Source organism: Aedes albopictus, chromosome 1, assembly GCF_035046485.1.
Source record: "Aedes albopictus strain Foshan chromosome 1, AalbF5, whole genome shotgun sequence".
Lineage (NCBI taxonomy): Eukaryota > Metazoa > Arthropoda > Insecta > Diptera > Culicidae > Aedes > Aedes albopictus.
Genome location: NC_085136.1, coordinates 47,551,699 through 47,567,117, shown reverse-complemented (window position 1 = coordinate 47,567,117; position 15,419 = coordinate 47,551,699). Strand labels below are relative to the sequence as shown.

At 39.1% G+C, this 15,419-nt stretch overlaps 1 protein-coding gene across 1 annotated transcript in view; it reads right to left on the bottom strand.

The window, feature by feature from the left end:
* The window catches only part of LOC109397845 (uncharacterized), a 313,472-nt gene extending 301,285 nt beyond the window's left edge, over nucleotides 1-12,187 (bottom strand). The window contains exon 1 of the mRNA XM_062844469.1: nucleotides 11,876-12,187. The gene's annotated coding sequence lies outside the window, so the exon portion shown is untranslated. The remainder of the gene's footprint in view (nucleotides 1-11,875) is intronic.
* Nucleotides 12,188-15,419: the final 3,232 nt, after the last annotated feature.

The window sequence follows — 15,419 nt, the reverse complement described above, 5'->3', positions numbered from 1 at the left end:
AATAAACCGAATGTCTCATCTGCCAGTGTTATACACAATAATAAGTCAATCTATTACAAAAATCAGATAATAATGATTTCAGAAACAGGCCAGTGCATAGAAAAGGTTGGGGTTTCTGCAAGTTTCTTGGGAAAAGTGGAGGGGCACGTAGTGTATTAATCTATGTATTAATATTATAGTGGAATGGGTACAACCAAAGGTATTATACCTAAAAACCCTTCCCTTGAGCAAGTGATTGTGAAATGTACAGATTCTAATGTTGAAACACAGTGAAACATATCAAAATATAAGGGGAGTATGAAAAATAAACATTTTGAGTCAAGTGAAACTTGGCATTTAATTAAGTGTTTTAATTATGTATGTGGTGCACTAGGTTCTATGGATAATATTCATTGCTGTACCGTGAAGATACCAGAAATATTGTGACTTTAGGTAGACGACAATGCTTTCAATAAGAAGCTCGGTTACTTGGGATGTCTGATCTCAGCAAAAACATTATATCCATGGGAATAGTAAGTGAATTCAATATACATATAATGGATCTAAGAAGATTCGGATACCGAGAGAAATGCCTAGGGCTATTCCAATACTAAAACGGGATTCAAAAAAAAAAGCTGGCGATTTATGGAGCAAGATGCTAGTAAAAAGCAAAGAGTTAGTGGAAAATGCTGACGATTTGAGCAAAAAGTTCATATTAGAGCAGGAAGTTGAAGATTCTGGGGAGAACCAGATGAATCCTATAGAACTTAAAAAACTGGGTATTCTGGAAAGCAACCGAGGGCTTTAGAAACATGCTGGTGGTTCTGAAGAGGAAGTGGTAATTTCAAGGGAACTAGAAAAAATAATGGAATTCAAAGATAGAAGCTTTGGATTCTAGCTAGGATTAGATAAGACTGAAGGGAACAAGGGTTTCTTAGGAACAGCTGTTTGTGTTTGAATAAACTGGGCGATTAATAGTGATATGATATCACTGATATCGAGAGGCACAATAGCAAGCTTTGTAGGCGATGTGGGAACGAATATCATAAGGCGCAAGGCAGGTTAAACCATTCCAAGTGCTTGATTTGTTGAGGGAAATACGCGAACAAAATGTACAGCGGTCCTAGTCTTCAAAAGAACTTTGTTGATAAGTCGCAGTATAAACCTGACCTACTGTGACGCAAACCAGCAACTTCTGATTCAGACAGTCGCTGAGTGGGAGATGGATATTGCCATCATAACGGACCACCCATACCGAATACCCACCGATATCGGCAACTGGATCGGCGATATGAACAACGGATGATTAGGTGTTGGAACAGTTCACTCAGATACTGGACTGTATAACCGCTGAGCTGATAGCGCAAAGACCGGGTGACAGGTGATTCCAATGCCTGGATCGTGTAAAAGGGATGCCGTTTCACGAACCAGCTTGGCCAGACTCTGCTAAAGGTTCTGATTATACTAGGTTTCGCACTGGCTAATGTCGGTACTGAAATGCCTTTAGCCGGAAAGGAGAAGATTATTGACTATAAAGATTCATCCATGTCAATGAGTATTTGTAGGCCGCGCCTTTGCAGATTTTGTCGTGCTTTAGCACGAGAATTTTTTTTTCGAGTGCGGCGGCTTCAGAGTCCATGAACTTGGCATTGCTCATCATCGCCTTCAAAATCTCTTAGTGCTGAGACTCGTTTGTCTGGATGACGAGGGTGTCTTCCTTCTTGCCTTAGCGTACCTTAGCTCATGTTCCTCATTCTTCTTTTTTTTCTTCTTCTACCAGTCCACAAGCTCCAGAAAGCGTTCTCCCTCTTACCCGCCCTAATATGTCGCTGGTCGCTGAGGACCTACACATAGTCTCAAGCCCCTGCTCCCTTCGATCTGGGACGAGCCGACCGATCAAGGCCCACTCTTCCAAGCTTGCAAGTATTACTGCTCTTCACTCTCCGGGTTAAAAACCGGCCTTACGAACGCCACCTGGTAGCACCTCTCCTGTCGGCTGCGCAGCCACCTCCCTTTTTCTGCACTCTACTTATCCCTATTTTTTTATGGCCTTCATCAATCATGATTCATCCATGACCTCTCCCGCCATGCTAGTCAGGAAGAAAATGGGGTTCCCTATACTGGCACTTCGCACACAGCTACCTCATACTGTCCCTACACTGCTTAAAGAATTACCTAGCTTACCCACTTCTTGCGAAGAGGTTAAACCCCAGACAACCAGGAGTCGCATAAGGATACACGCAGTACACCGTAAAAATCGCATATCGCATATATGTATGGCGGAGGAATAATTTTCATCGCATATGATGTTATTTTTGTACTTATTGCGATGTATCTGGAAAAGTCGCATAAGAATACAAATCAATTTTATTTTATTTTTTTTTGCAAATCGTATCAAATAAATTCGCTTAATAGCATACTGCGATGATTACATATACGATTCCTCTTGATACTTGTCATATTATGCCAGTTTAACTCGCATTGGTGTACGAATGAAATCGCATGAATGAAAAAATAAACTCCTTAAAGGGTGCATAACAACTCGCATAAGCTAGAAACGTTTACGTTGACATAATGCGATTTGATATGTGAAAACATTGAAATATTGAAAGAGGTGCTGTTGGACTGTCCATGCAGTACCAAATAACTACAAAACAGTGAATAGTCATTGTTATGGTTATAAACTCATGAGTTTTGTTTTGTGGCTCTGATAATCAACAATAGATGACGCTAGCCAGAGAGGGAAAGTGGAAACAGTGCGGGAAATCACGCTTAGTTAGTTTTATCTCCTGATAGTCTGGCGAACACGCACGTGAAGTTGGGCTCGATAATTCAAAGGTCATTAGTTTGACACTGAGATGACAATAATTGTTTTTTTTTTCGAATATTATAAGGCCGCATAAGGTGTTATGATACGTCGCAAAAAGGCACGCCATACTTCACATAAGATGTAGCTTAAAGTCTTATGGCGTTATTGTTGTCCCAATGCACGTATATTGGCTCCACTTTGGCACGCATAAGGCACTTTTGATGCATCATATGCGATGTAACTTAACTGCAAAAAAGTAGCATTACACGGTCATAAACTTCATTATACGTGCCAACTGGTTGTCTGGGGCTCGCCACTACAGCTACTAACTGATTTTTGATTATTGTTGTTCTCAGTTTGCAATCCCACGAGTGGAAGTGGAAAAACGTCCACCACGCCATGCATTGACGCGTGAGAGACAAGCTACTGTGATGGGTGCATTGCATAGGTACCCCACAGGCTTCGTTAACGATGGAGCACCTTCTTCACCACTTCGATCATTTATTCCTTAATTTCAAGATATCCAAGATATTACAAGTTTTTGACCTTCTCTTCTACTCTTCCAGCTACTGTTAAGTTGAAGGGATAGTCCGTGTTGACGTATAATGATTTGGTCTTGCTGACATTGTTAGTTAGACCTGCCGCAAAGAAACGTTCGGCTAGGTCATTGAGCTTACTCTGCTTGACAAAGCACCATTGGTCTAGTAGGGCTACATCATTACATAGTTAAATTGAAGTCATTCAGATGCTCCATAGTAATGGGCTGCTAATGTAGCCAACAATTCGATGCACGGTCAAATGCCCCCACAAATATCTCGTTGATTAAGATAAGGAACAGTAGCGGTGATAGTACATCCTTGCCTCACAACCCTTGCGACAACCTGGTTGGTCGAATAAAGCTCGACTCTAATCAAAGCGATTTTTTCATATTCCCCTTATATTTTGACTTGTTTCACTGTATTTCAACATTAGAATCTGTACATTTCACAATCACTTGCTCAAGGGAAGGGTTTTTAGGTTTAATACCTTTGGTTGTACCCATTCCACTATAATAATATTAATACATAGATTAATACACTACGTGCCCCTCCACGTTTCCCAAGAAACTTGCAGAAACCCCAACCTTTTCTATGCACTGGCCTGTTCCTGAAATAATTTTTTTTTTTTTTTTTTTTTTTTTTTTGTGGGAGACTTTACCGCTATGCGGCATTCGTCTCTATGAAATCATTATTATCTGCTTTTTGTAATAGATTGACTTATTATTGTGTATAACACTGGCAGATGAGACATTCGGTTTATTTGAGATAGGTTTCTTGTAAAAAAAAATGCAAATAATTACAACAAAATCAACTAAAATCCGTCCCATACAATGTCAAATAACTTTTTTCTCCCATGATGAATATTTTTGGTCCCATAGCAACTTTTTCTTGTCTCAAATAGACCTTTCGAAAGAGCTATGCGTCATTGGTGTACATTCCGGGCCCAGATTCGCCCAGTCTCCTTTCTGGAGGAATTCTTTCAGAAATTCCGGGAAGAATTCCTTCGGAAATTGCTGGACGAATTCCTTTGGAGATTCCTGGAGGAATGTATTCGGAAATTCCAGAAGGAATTTCTTCAGGAATTCCTGGAGGAATTCTTTCGGAAATTCCGGGAGGAATTACTTCGGGAATTCCTGAATCAATTCCTTCAAAAAATCCTGGAGGAATTCCTTAAAAAAAATAGAGAAGGAATTCCTTCAAAAATTCTTGGAGGAATCCCTTCGCAAATTCCTGGAAGAATTCCTTCGGAAATTCCTGAGGGAATTCCTTCGGAAATTCCTGAAGGAATTCGTTCGGAAATTCCTTCGGAAATTTCTGGAGGAATTCCTTCGGAAATTTCTTGGGGAGTTCCCTCGAAAAATCTTGGATGAATACCTCCAGAAATTTCTGGATGAATTCTTTCAGAAATCTATAGAGAAATTCCTGAGAAAATCCTTGGATGAATTCCTTAGGACATTCCTGGATAAAAATCATTCTAAACTTCTTAGAGGAATGCTTTTTATGATTCCTGGAGGAATTCCTTCGGAAATTACTGGACGAATTCCTTTGGAAATTCCAGGAGGAATTCCTTCGGAAATTGCTGTAATAATTTCTTCGGAAATTACTGGAAGAATTCCTTCGGAAATTCCTGGAGGTATTCTTTCGGAAATTCCTGGAGGAATTCCTTCTGAAAATCCTGGAGGTATTCCTTCGGAAATTCCTGGAGAATTTTTTTCGGAAAGTCTTTTTGGATTTTATTTTTGGAAATTCCAAGAGGAATTCCCCCGAAAATTCATGGAGGAATTCCTTTACAAATTCCGTTAGAATTGCTTCAAAAATTCGTGGAGGAATTCTTTCGGAAATTCTTAGGGGAATTTCTTCGGAAATTCCTGGAGAAATCCCTCCAGAATCTCTTGGATGCATACCTTCTGAAATTCGTGGAGCAATTATTTCGGAAATTCCCAGAGGAATTCCATTGGAAATTCCTGGAGGAATTCCTTTGGAAATGCCTTCGGAAATTCCTGGAGAAACTCTTTTGGTAATTCCTGAAGGATTTTTTTTTAATTCCAGGAAGAATTCCTTCAGAAATTCCAGGAAAAATTCTTTCGGAAATTCCTGAAGAAATTCCTTTGGAAATTTCCAGAGGAATTTCTCCATGAATTTCCAATGTAATTCCACCAGGAATTTTGCGAATGAATTCCTTCAGGATTTTCCGAATGAATTCCTCCATGTATTTCCGAGAGAATTCCTCCAGGAATTTCCGTGGCAATTCCTCCAGGAATTTCGGAGGGAAATCCTCCAGGAACTTCTGGAGAAATTCCTCCAGGAAATTTCGGAAAAATTCCTCCACAAATTTCTGGAGGAATTACTCTAGGAATTTCCGGAGGAATTCCTCCAGGAATTTCCGAAGGAATTCTTCCAGGAATTCCTCTTGAAATTTTCAAAGAATTTCCACCTGGAATTTCCGAAGAGATTCCTTCATGAATGTCCGAAGAAATCCCTCCATGAATTTTCAAAGGAATTCCTCCATGAATTGCCGAACAAATTCCTCCAGGAATTTTGCCAAGGAATTTCTAAAGGATTTTCCGAAGGAATGCCTCCATGAATTTTCGACGAAATTCTTCTACGAATTTCCGAAGAAATTCCTCGAGGAATTTCCGGAGGAATTCCTCCAAGAATTTCCGAAGAAATTCTTCTAGGAATTTTCAAAGGAATTCCTCTTGGAATTTTTGAAGGATGTCCTGGAATTTCCGAAGGAATTCCTCCATGAATTTCCGAATGAATTCCTTCAGGAATTTTGCGTAGGAATTTCTGAAGAATTTTCCGAAGGAATTCCTACATGAATTTCAAAAGGAATTCCTCAAGAAATTTTCCGACGGAATCCCTCCACGAATTTCCGAAGAAATTCCTCGAGGAATTTCCGGAGGAATTCCTCCAGGAAATACCGAAGGAATTCCACCATGAATTTCCAAAGGAATTTCTCCAGGAATTTTGCGAAGGAAATCCTAAAGCATTTTCCGAAGAAGTTCCTCCATGAATTTCCGAAGGAATTGCTCCAGAAAGTTTCCCAAAGAATTCATTCACGAATTTCTGAAGGAATTCCTCCACGAATGTTCAAAGGAATTCCTCCATGAATTTCCGAAAGAATTCCTCCAGAAATTTCAGGAAGGAATTTCTCCAGTAATTTCCGAAGGAATTACTCCAGGAATTTCCGAAGAAATTCCTCCAAGAGTTTCCGAGGGAATTCCTCCAGGATTTTCCCGAAGAATTCCTCCATGAGTTTCCGGAGGAGTTTGTCCAGGAATTTCCGTAGGAATTCCTCCAGGAATTTTCAAAGGAATTTCTCCTGGAATTTTCAAAGGATTTTCTCCTGTATTTCCGAAGGAATTTCTCTACGAATTTCCAAAGAAATCCTTCCCGGAATTTCCAAAGAAATTTCTTATGGATTTGCCTTGAAATACCTCCAAAAATGTTCAATGGTTGTCCTCAAAAAATTTCCTTAGGATTTTCTCACATAATCCCCAAACGTTTTTCTGAAGGAATGTTTGAAGAAGTTTCTCAAGTTTTCAAAGGAGTTCCGCAATACATTTTTGAAGGAATTTATTGAGAAATTTCCGAAGAAACTTCTCACGGATCTTTCGCTGGAATTCTTTGAGGAATTTCGTAAAGATTTATAAAAAACCGAAAAAAATCCTCAACGAACTTATCAAACAATTTCTCACGAAATTTCCGAAAGTATTGCATAAGACATTTCAGACATATGTCAAAAAAATTTCCAAACGAACTCCTTGAACAATTTCCGAATTTTCCTTATCAAGGCATTTTTAAAGGAATTCTTCAAAGAATTTCCGAATGAGTTCCTCTAGGAAACATAAAATCACAAAAAAGCATTTCTTCAGGAATTTCCGAAATATTTTTTCAAGGAAGTTTTGAAAGATTTTTAAAGAAATTCCTTATGGAATTTCAGAAGGGATATCTCATGAGACTTTTAGTGGATTTTTTTCAATATTTTCGAAAGAATTGCTTCAGGAATTTGGGAAGGAATTCTCACAGAAATTTCCGGATGAATTCCTCCAACAATTTTTGAAGGTATTCCTCAAGGAATTTTCGGAAGAACTCCTCACGAAAACTCCGAAGGAGTTCCTCATGGAATATTCTAAATCTATTTCAAAGAAATTCCTCAAGGAATTCCCGAAGAATCCTCTAAAGGAAATCGTAGAAGAACTCTCGAAGGAATGTCTTATGGAATTTCTCAAGGAGCTTTAGAAATGAAGGAATTCCTCAAGAAATTTCTGAAGAATTTGTCAAGGAATTTCCGGTGGAATTCATCAAGGATTTTCGAAATAAATTCCTGAAATTATTTTCTAATTGATTCCTTTAAAAATTTCCGAATGCATTCCTCTAGCAACTTCCAAAGATATTCCTCCAGGAATTTCCGAAGGAATTTTCAAATTTTCAAAGAAATTTATCGGTAATTCCGAAGGAATTCATAGAAGGATTTTTCGAAGAAATTCCTCCAAAAATTTCTTAGGGTATTCCTCAAGGAAAGGAATCTTAGTTTGATTGGAATTTTTGAAAGAATTCCTGAAGAAATTCTTAAAGTATTTTCTGTAGCTTCTCAAAGGGATATCTGGTGGAATTAAGAATGATATTTGTAAAGAATTACTGGGGAAATCCTCAAAAGAATGCATGGTGAAATTCGTAATAAAACTTCTGGAGGGATTATTGAAGAAATTTTTGAAGGTATTCCCAACGAAATTACTGCAAGTTTTCCGAAGGTAATTTCTGCTGGAATATCTACACTAAAATAACCTGGAAAAATATTAAAGAAATTTCTGGAGAAACTGCTGGATAAATTCAAATTCATGATGGCATTTGTTAAGAAATTCCTGAAGCAATATCTTGAGGAATTCCTCAGGATTTTAATCATATATGATTCTTCCATTGAACCATTCCTGTTATTCACCCATATTTCATACTTCACTTTTATTTTTTTTTAATGATGAAGTATTTGAACTCCTTGTTACTGCAAAGTGGTTTTCAGTATAAGGGTGCTCGCCCCCCCCCTGGCCGAAAAGCTGGCTACGCCCTTGTGTGAAGCTGTGGCAATATGGGCCCAAATCGGTTGCGGGTATAAAATATAAACATGAACCAAACCCATTCATGCAATACCAATTCAATTCAATTCGTGGCCTTTTCAATAACATGATAAACGGTTGGCAAGAAAATAGCCTCAGATCACATAAGAAACACCGGTAGTGATATAGAACTGGTTCCGGGTGTCCCGCCGGAATTGGCAAATGTCAACCCATGCATGCGTCACACCAATTCGCGGCTTTTTAGTTAACCTAAAAAGACACTACACATTGCACTACACCATCTTCAATCAGAGGTTGCACAGACTGCACGATCACTAACATTAGATAACGGACAACACACGAAACACTCAGTGGTCCAGTGGAGAATTTTTCGTTCGACGAAAAGTTTACACTGTCTGGAGCGGGAATCGAACCCACACTCCGAGGCTTACAAAACGGCTAGACGACTGACGCCCCTAACCGCACGGCCACGAAGCCCACATTAAATATAAATATTGAAAACCATAACCTGATAAATAAATAATAAGGAAATAATCACAGATCATATTTGGGACAACCAGTAGTGTCATGGAATGGGTTCAGGTATCCCGCCGGAAGTGGTCAAACGGAAAAGTGACCAAACTCTTGTATGCGGCACATCATACTTATAGCGGCTTTTTTGATAACCTTATGAAAGGTTTAACAAACGCAAATTGCCTCAGACATTTAGGACTACCAGTAGTGATCTAGAATCGGTTCCAGGTGTCCCACCGGCAGTGGTTAAAAGTAAAAGTGAATCAAACCAATAAATGCAACACTGAATATCTGCAATATTCTCAGGATTCAGAAATATTTCGGTAAACGTCGACAGAAAGATCATTAGTACATATTCGACGAGAAAGAAATATGAAGTATTTGAACTTGAATTTCAAACCATTTTATGGCAACAAAAAAAAACAAAGTCTTACGTCGCAAGAATTGTTATGAATAAATAAATAAATAAATAAATAAATAAAGGCCTATCACCACTAGCTGGATTAATCTAGTTTTTTCGGAAATAGGTTCGGCAATTATTTCAAACATGCCGAATTCCTATGGACTTTATTTGAGAAATTCTTCGAGAATTCCTTCAGTAATGTGTTTACTTTTTTTTTACTGTTATTGTAATGCTTTTGGCAATTTTTCAACAATTTTATTAAGATTGCCCCTGTGATTCCTTAGTATTTGATTGTAGTTTTATTTATTCCTCCGTAAACTGCTTCGGCAACGTTTTTGGGGATTCCTTCTGCAAATCCTTAAAAAGAAAACCCTCAAACATTCGTTTCTGAATTGCTACAGTAAATCTATCGAACAGCAATTCCTTTGAAAATTCCTACGGCAATTTCATTCAAAAATTCTTCAGCAATTCCTTTTAAAATTTCATAAGAACTACAAATTCCAAAGATTTTTTTTCAGACATTTACTTGTTAATTTCACTGGCAATTATGCTAAAAGTACTTTTCACAGTTTTTTTGTGCATATTTTTCATAAATTCCTCAGGCAATTCCTTTGAAAATTTATCAGGCAATTTCCGGGAAATAAATTCCCAAATGGAATTGCAGAAGGAATTCCCAAAGGATTTGTGATTTCCAGAATTATTGCCAAAGGTATCTGTTGTTAAAATTGCGGAATCAATTTTTAAAGGATTTTTGTATGAACTGTCACAGAAAAATAACCGAAAAGTTCCCCAAAACACTGCCTGAGAAATTTGCAATGGAATTTCCGTAGGAATTTTCAGTGAAGTTACCAGCAATTGAAGCAATTTCTACAAAAACAATGCTGAAAATGATTCTATTGGATTTGCAAAAGAAATTTCAAGACAAATGTCCGCAAGATTTCACAATCAAATTTTTAAAGGACGAAGAATATTCCATAGGAATTACGAAAGGAATTGCCGAATGATTTTCCAAAGACAATGCCAGAGAAGTTTCTAAAGAAATTGCTGAAGGGATTTTCAAATCTATTTTCAGATTCTTGACTATTTGATGAAGGAACTCTGAAAGAATTTTTTCAAACAAATTCCCGAAGATACTTGCTTGAGAAATGTTCAAAATAATTGCAGATAAAATTCCTAAAGGGAACTTGCTTCAAGTTCAAAAGATATTGTCGAATAAATTTCATAAGCCACCGCCGCAGAAAATCTGACAAGCATTCCTGTAGACTTCACAAAGAAATTGTCATAATTGCAGAAGGAATTCACAAAAGAGCTTTTTAAATTCCTTCCACAAGTTTTCAAAGGGATTACCGAAAGATTCTTCAAAGAAGTAGCTGACGGAGTTCCGACAGGCATTGATGAATAAATTCCCAAAAGAATCACCCTACTAACAAAAGTAGCTGCATTACAGTTTGTGAAGGAAGCAAACACTTTTGAAAGAAAGCTCTCTTAAACTCTTATGCAGCAAAAATGTTAGTTGGGTACAGAAAACATGCCATAAAATTATAAAGGAATTGCCCAAGAAATTTCCAGAGGCATTGACGAATTAATTATTATAGGCAGTACTGGAGGAATTTTCAACGGGATCGCTGAAAAAATTTCTGGGTAAATTCCAGAAAAAAATGACAAAAGAATTCCCAAAAAAATATCAAAAGAATTGCTGAATAAATTTCTGCAGCAATTCTTGAGAAATTCCAAAAATGATTGACAAAGAAATTCTTCTAAAGGGTTTTTGTCGATGAAATTGCTAAAACAATTGGCAAGTAAACTCCTGGAGGAATCGTCGAAGCAAAACGAGTTGCTGATTTTTAGAAATATTTTACTGGAATCCAGCACAGCCTTGTACTCTGTCAGCACAAATTGCTGGAGTTTCAGAAAATTGTGCTGAAATTGCTGAATGGTTTTGTTTCTTTTGAGTCGCCTTTTCCTCTTGTTTACACACTTAAATTCAGAAACTGATCTCGGTAAAAGGTTTACCAAGAATCCAACAGCTGATATGTCGGTAAAATATTTACTGATTCTCGGTAAAAAAAATTACCGAGATTTCGGTAAACCATTACCGAGTATCGGTGAACTTTGCCGAGATCTCGGTAAAAAGTTGGATTACCGAGATCTCGACAAAGTTTTAACGACATCTCGGTAAAACTTTTACCGAGATTCAGTAAAATTTATTACCGGATTCTCGGTTGTTGAATTCTCGGCAATTCGTTTGCTGTGGTCGACGATTTAATTTAAGTGTGTATGAATCTGGTTACGCCTTTGTACAATTCATACTGCGTGACCATTTATTGTCTCATTTATGAATTATGTATACTAAATTTTGCAACATTGTTGAAATTAGTTTATGTAATTGTTCCATCAAGATCAAATCTTATATTTTTTTTCTTCTGGCTGTTGAACGCATACATAAGAAGTCAGCCAAGCAGCAACGGAAAACCGCAAATGTGCCTGTATTTGAGATCATTCCGGTTGCCATGCCATTCCTACAAACTAGAGTGAGGATGCGGTATTATTTTACCGAGTGCACAATAAATCTCGTTCAACTCGTTCGTTCCCGCCACTTTCATACGAAATGATTCAATTCAAATACGATGTTCTTTTCCACTACTGTTCAAAACGTCACCAAACTCACGATAACTGTCGAAATTTCCACGACTTTATCCCATACAAAACCGACGGCGCGTAGCACGTTGCGCGATCTTCGATCTTCTCCAAATAACCCGAACGGCGGGCGACGGCGACGGCGACGGCGAAAGCTCAAGGAGAAAAGCGCGTTTACAAACGATGACAGACGACATGCGACTGATCGAGGCCAGCGGCGACGAACCAACAACGCGTACTACTGATAGAGGGCACCACCATGACGAATACAAAAACTGACTGCGCGACGACGACGACAACGACGATAGAAATGCATCATCTCCTTCTTGGCCGCCCGCCCGCCATCAAAGTAGGCGCTGGCTGGTGGCGTCGATGGTTTGGAAACAGTCAGCCAGCGCGGGGGTGCGTCGTCATTTCAAACCGAAACCGACTACATAGTGAGCACTGTGTGGTGCGCGATCCACAACACTGACGCACCAAAACAAAGCAGGCGGGCGAGGCACGCCGCATCGCACAGTGGAAATGTGCGCGGTAGCAACTTCCAGAGCAAAAAATGAATGAAATGAGCCTGTTGTGATGCGGAGGAGGCACAGAGAGAGTGTGAAAAACTTGCTACGACGATGGCCAAGAACGGGAAGCGAACCGAGACGGCTCAGTTGGAAGTTCTCGGATATCTCGGCGAAACGGCCTATTACTGCGCTACGGTTGTATCTGTTGCTATCTCCTCTAACTAGCCTAACGAAAGCTGCCCATTACCAAATACATTAGACGTTCGATAAGTGCAACATGTTTACGTTTCAGTTACCGAATGAAATTCGCTAACTGCAACAACTGACAGCCGTCAAACAGTTGTCAATTGCTGTTGGACGCAGCCAGAATGCACTCAAAAACATCGCAATGCAGCTGTAGTGCATCTGAAAAACATCGTAACTCTGTTGACGTTTCGTTTTTGACAGATAGCGGTGCGATAACTGCAAAATTGTTGCACTTAGCGGACTTGCAGTTAAAAAGCGTTGCAGTTAAACCGTTTGCACCGAGCGAACGTCTACCACACGTCTACTGTACATCCATTCTCGGGTTGGAAAGCTGCTCTGATTACTGCTTCGAACAGGTCTGATGATGGAGATAGATGTGTTGGGTGGGCTTCGGAATGTTCTATATAACGAGCAGAACTAACCCATTTAAAAATCATCAGACTGGAAAGTGCGCAGGGGAAACTGCGAACAAAATCGGGAACGAACCGAACATTGTTATAATGAAATGGAAATTAGTTTGTCATTGAATAACCTGTAGATGAAAGGGCAAATGGAATCAAGAGATCGGTGTACAGATTAGTCTGTCGATAAGAGAAATAAACCCAAGCGCATGCCAGATGCATGGGACATATCCCCTATCACACGTTCTCTGCTCACATTTCGGATGCCTACTGTGTGTGATCAATCCAGACACTGTTGAGCTATGATCACCACCACCTCCCCACGATTGCTTAGATTTATTGTAGGGTATGTGAGCCATCAGTAATCTCATGCTGCCATTTTCATCCTATTCGAAAACAAGCGATTACGGCACCGATTGACTCCGTTCTTTTTGTTTTCATAGGTGCTCACTTCTAACAAAAAATACAAAAATAAGAAACAAAACGAACAGCGCTTCAATCCTCTGTTTTTCGTGGGATGAAAATGGGAGCCACATGCTTAATAAGGGAACCAATACCCTATTCTCTGACGGAATGGACTATTTTACGCGCTAAATTCTTAACGATTCTCATAAAAATGTGAGAAATATTCACTTTCTGAATGGCATTATGGTCAGATCGCTTTTTCCTAATCGGTCTCAAACGGGTTCACCATGTTCGGCGGATCAAGTGGTAGAGGAGAGCACGTCTCGCTCGAATGCACATTTTCATTGGGATGACCATTTACGATCGCCGCCATTCAGTTAAATAGTATGTGGACTTCAAGATTGTCTGGCCATCATCACTCAGCCAAACTGTGATGAGTGCGATCGAACCGGCGGCGGCCCGATGACAACGAGCCGCGCCGGTTCGAGATCGTTGAGTTGAGAGAGAAGTGATCGAGCGTTGATTATTTTGAACTTATCTTCATCGATTCGGCCAAACTGGGATGAGCGAAGGTTGGCGATCATTGGAAGCAATTAAAAATGTTGGGCATAATTGTGAAATTGCTTCATTCGAGCAGAATATGATACAAGATGCGATAGGTTTAACCAGGGGTACGATCGTTTGAGTGGAGTGTACCCAACAAACCTTTTTTTTTTCTATACAAAAGTGGAAAAAACTACTGTTAAGCATATTTTAGCTTAAGAAACTGTTATTCAGTTAGGCGGGACACATGAGCGTTTCACTTCCTTCTCGAGAGCCGAATAGCGTGGACGGGCTACGGCTTTGATTCCTTGAATTTTCGCTCGCTCTATCGCGGCTTTGGCGTTCCTTCGCTGCTCTATCTTCCTCCAGTTTTCACCTGTGATCCACTAGGGTAGGTAATCAAAATTTGAACCAAATTGCGGCTTTCTGAAGCAGTGCAAATTTTAAGTGATTTTTTCTCCCACATGGAAATAATTTACTACGGCAAAATCGTATGTACATGAAAGCCACGGGTATAAGCTTTCTGTTAAATGGTAAAAAGTTTGTATTTGCACCGAATTTCATTGAAATATTCGATTTTTCATCAACAATGATTTTAATCTTAATTTGAACCATCGTAATCATAATTTGAACCAATTTTAATCTTAATTTGAACTACTGGCGGCAGCAGCTCGAGCAACTCACAAAACAGCCAATTCCATGCTAAACAATGAAAAATCACATGAATCTGCTAATTCTCATACCTATTTTTCATTAGGCAGTGGAATCTCAACTCAGAATGCTCGAAATTCTTTAGGAATTTGGAAACTAAATTTTGATTTTTTGATCCCCCAAGAGTAAACAAAGCAACCACTAGCGCAATCTACAGGCCAACACTAGAAGCTCCCCCCGTTTACTAGTTCAAATTTAGATTACAAATGGTTCAACTTAAGGACAAACGTCTTGAAATCCCGCTTCAACAGTGCATCAGAACTTTAGGCGCACAAATCTCAAGAAGCAAGCATCAAACAACAGTGCATTTTAATATTCTGTTCTTGCTCACTTGTAATAAGCTTAAAATAAGAAGATCAGGTGCGCTGGTTTTGTTTACGAAGAGATTTGTGCTTTCTAAATCGTGAGTAGGTGTCAGCGTCGGCCATTGTGGCGGCCATTTTGGGATTCTAACAAGTCTGTCCTTAAGATAACATTCTCCAAGTAAGAATCTCTTAAATTTGATAATTTTATGACAAATATTGCGGAATATTATTCGGTTGGTCGATTCTACGATAAATAAGCTTTCATTTGACGCGTTTACATATTGCGTGTGATACAATGCATGAGCTGTACGAGTGCACCGAAAATGTGCTTTCTCTTGGGG